Below are 4,722 nucleotides of genomic sequence, written 5' to 3'. Positions count from 1 at the left end.
TAACACGAGCTCCCAATTCACATTACATACTTGTCTAGGAATGAGAAGTGAAGCTACTTGATCGGAAGTAATCTTTAGTAGTACACCATTTCCTGCAAGAGTTTTATCCAAGTATACTTGTACGTATTTCTCCATTGGATCTTTCCAGGGTAGTCTAGGCAAATCATCGGGGAAAGCAATATGATTTTTGGGAATATCATTTACAATTTTCTTCTCCACTTTTGAGGTATCAACTGTAGAGGCTAGATAAGTACAATACTCCTTCGATGTAAGTTTACGAGTTTTTAGGTAAGAGATTAATTTTAAGATGTTAAGTCTTTATTTACTGTGGACATTAATAGGATTCTTCCCTTCGGTAGGGATGCGTACCATCTTTTCATAATATAAGAGTTTTGTGTGGTTCTTTGACAACCAATTTATGCTGAAAATAATTTCAAAGTTTGGGTAAGGAGATAGGAATAAGATTAGTAAGAAAACTACAGCCTTCAATTTCTATGATACAATCTCTATAGATTTTATAAGAAAATAATGATATACTTCCCGCAGTATCTAGGTGAGATGGTTGCGCGAGTGCATAGCAAGCAATTTGAAAAGAATGCACAAATTTAAGAGGCACAAAAGAATCTGAGGCAACAGAATCAAATAAGATGTGAGCAGGTCTAGAGTTGACAAGAAATGAACCAGTCACAACATTTGGGTTCTCGTGTGCCTCCTATGTGGTAATCTGAAATGTACGACCTTTAACTAAATGATTGTCAAACTTCTTAATTGACGGCGGTACTCAAATCTGCACTCGTTCTTCATTCTCTATTGGGCCTTCAGTCCTAATCTGTGAGTTAAAGAAAAATCAATTATCATTGCATACTCTTACTCCTTCATGAATTTGGGTTATAAACTCAACCCAAGATAAAGTCTTCACTTTTTCTACAACAACTTGTATGAGCATATTCTAATGGCCTTTGATTTCATAAAACAAAAGACACACAATGAATCATACTCTTATTTTTATTAGTCAAACACTATCATAGAAGAAACCTTCCTTCATGTTCTAATGTGATATAATATCTTCATAGTAGCATTTCTAGCTAATAGTCGCTAAATATTTAATGAAAGTTGTTATACTTTTATCGACAACCTTGACCATCTCCTTCTTCAATCTTCCAACTGAAGTTTCGTCGCTACACAAGACATGGTTCTCTGAACCAATCAATTCACTTCACATATCTATATTAGTCGGGCTCGATTCTTTATGACCACTAAGGTCTGAACAAAAATCATTTTCTTAGTCATCACCGAAACGAAGGTGACATACTCGAACAAAAACGGAATCAATTTAATGTTTCTTGGTAACCTTGTGACTTTCATTAGCCAAGTGTCAGTCTTGTGCTTCCAATAGTATAGGACTATACTACTATTCACACCTGCTCATACTCGTTCCAAGTATTTCCTCGCAGTTACCAAGTCACCATTCAAAGGTTTTCCCAAAATAACTTTTCACACCTGAGTGTGTTCAAACAATTACATACAACAATTTCTCCTAGACTCAGCTAGGAATTTCACATTTCTATCAAACATATCTTGGATTTCTTAAATTCAGTTTCTAGAATTCTTTTTATGTATATACTCGATCTAGCATATCCTAATACTTTTCCTAGATCGATAGGAATTTCACTTCCAAATTCTTCATATAAATTCTTCCTTGGGTAGTGTCTACTCTGCAAGACACACTACGCAAAAATTTATTCAAGCAGCGTGGAGACATATGATTTCCAACTACCTTTATCATCTTCTTACTCATGCAAGTCATCATCAATATTTTTTTTTATTTCATTAGCCTTCTATGACACGTCATTCCTATATATGAGTAAGTCTTCTTCTCATGTTTGTATCTTTTAAGTGTTCTTCGTAGGTTTCTTGTCACACCCCTGAACCGTCAGAAAAACAACAGCGGAAACGTCAGGGGGCGGGTGACATCATGCGTAGTATCACAAAAATCGTATCATAGCAATCAAAGTAAACACAGCCATTACATTACAATATGCATATTTACATCTATTTGGAAACATAGTGTATATACATTATTTAAACAAAAGATAAAGACAAGACTCCAAAAATGTTCTGTCTTCTCCAAAAGCTGGCAAGGTACCTGTCTATCATTGCCCTGAGAATAAAAGTGGTTTTGAAAACATATTAGCATAAAGTTGGCGAGTCACCGAGTTTGTACAATTGGTTTCTTTTTATTATAAGTAAAATGTTGTTTGTATCGAAAAACCATTGTTATCAAGTTTTGAAGTATGTATGCATGCTCTCCAAGAAAATCCAATATTTTCTAACATGTTTGTTGGTTTCTGTATGAAAAGTATGTTCCGTTTGAAAACCTTGGCTACCACCAGTATGTAGAGTATGATCTGTTTGAAAACCCTTGTTACCACCAGTATGTAGTGTAAGTTCTGTTCGAAAACCCTGGCTATCACCAGTATGTATAGTATTTTTATTATTTAAAATAAAACCAAAGGTTGTGTCCCTGGAATACCCTTCAGTAAGTAGCTATGTAGTTTTATTAATTAAAATAAAATTATAGAAGAAAGAAATCCCGTAAACAAAGGTTAGTTTATATTTATTGTGAGTCGTATAACCATACTAATATGACCGGTGATCCCCTTGATGTTTCTTCAGGCGTCGTACGATTACAAAATTTGTCACCCGAGGCGTGCCCGCCTAACTATAGCTAACAGTTCAGGTGTGGGATTGTCGGTCCCGAATAGATCTATTCACAAATTTCATGCTCTCCCTCCAGGAGACTCTAGTTATACTACCGAAGAGGATTTATTGGTATCCCGAGGGGCATAATGAAGATAGGTCTCACAATCCTGTATTAACTAGTTTATGTGTTGTTTAGTTGTTCTCAACTTCAAAATCGTTTGCAATGGTGTAGAGTATAAATGATTATACACAAAATAATATTTAGCAAGATACTCTAGTTTTCTATATGTAGTAATGGATAAATGAATTCCGACATAGTTTATGTGTTTGACTTTGTACGTAGTTTGAATCCATAAGACTGGTAATGAAACCCCCAAAGTATACCTATTATAGTTTGATTGGTTTGTTACGTTCATGTACTGTTTTGAAAAATATGCAATTATGATTAGAAAACGTCTTTTATGCTCCGCATACTACAAAAGGGATAAAGTATCTAATTGTTTGATAGAAAAACCGTTGTAATTGCATCAGTTTTTTTTAAGTTGTGAAAACCTTTGTGTGTTGCTTGTATTCCTCCCTGAAAACATGAAAAATTCAGAGAAAGTATTGGGGTATGAACTCACAGTTTAACGTAGTATTCGAGTGTAGTATCGATATGAGTGCTGAGTATCAACTAATGTTTCGTACGCAAGTGAATCCTATTAACATATGGTAACACATATACGTATTAAATTAGGGTATTTCATGACTAAACATGATGAGAAACCACTGTAAGGTCTTGGAAATGCTTGTACTAAGTGTTCTAGGTGCCACACTTAGTGGTTTTGCAAGTTTAAGGCCAAATATGAGCATTAAAGTGGGTGTAAGTCCATAAAGATGGGTGTGCGGCCGTACAAAGTGTGTGTGCGGCCAGAGTGTGTGGTCAGGGTGTGTGTGCGGTTGTATAGAATCCAAGAATCGAGTTAGAATATTAATCAGAGTAAGTAATCAGAAATTGTATGAAAGATTGAACGCTGATGTAAATAAGATCGTGATTCAGCTCAATATTACGCTTTAGGTTTATAGAGTTCAAAACTAGACAAGACTGTAAAACCTTATCTAACTCTAGTAAAGACTCCTATTTATAGGAGAGTAAAAGCCAACAAAAAATATACTAAGGACTAGGCATCAGAGGTTCGTATAAAATGCGTTAGTAAAATAGATATCAAAACATACGAAGAGTACGTACAAGACTTCGACTCTTTACAACCAAACTACCCTTACATTCTCCCCCTTTGTAAACAAGGTTGAATACTTCAGTTTGTAAGAAGTTGAATGGAGTACAACATTACTCTTCGTATCTCAGTATACCAAGAGATAATCTTCTTAAGTTCCTTCTTGTCACCTTCATTATTCTTCTTGCAATGGTTCATATGAACAATTAAGTTTGTATATTGCTAAGTAGAATATCTTTCAACTTCACTTTCCTGGAACAAAAATCTCTTCAACTTTCCTGACTTGTCCTTCCTAAAGAAGACTAAGCCAAAAGGATTCAAGCATATTTCATCATCTGCATATTTCTTTAAGTCTGCTTGATTCTTCGAAGGAGCCATTGGTGCTGTAATTTCCAAACCTTTTGCTGTAGCCAACTCCACATCTGTCATTACTAGACATTCATAATAATTTTCAATAAAAGTTTTGATGTGAGTAACTCCCAACTTGTATTCGCCAGGCTCAGTGTTTTGAAGATATGAAAATGGTCTTTCCAATCAGCAGTAATGCAACTTGTATAAGATCATACAAGTTCATCAAAGGAAAGTCTGCTATTGTAAACTCGAACACATTGCCATTTGCCCTGGTCACAATATACTTCCTGTTTTGGACTGTGTTTTCGAAGACCACATCCTTCTTTATACTGATGACCTTCTTGATCTTGACTAAGGACCACACTTCTTCTGCATGCTTGGCATGAACCGCATGAAATCGTATCTTCATGTGTGTGCCTTCATCATTCTCCTTGAATTTACTTTCAGCTTTGAA

This window comes from Lactuca saligna, chromosome 5, assembly GCF_052625555.1.
Source record: "Lactuca saligna cultivar CGN05327 chromosome 5, ASM5262555v1, whole genome shotgun sequence".
NCBI classification, from domain to species: Eukaryota; Viridiplantae; Streptophyta; class Magnoliopsida; order Asterales; family Asteraceae; genus Lactuca; species Lactuca saligna.
Note: the sequence above shows the minus strand (reverse complement) of the source record.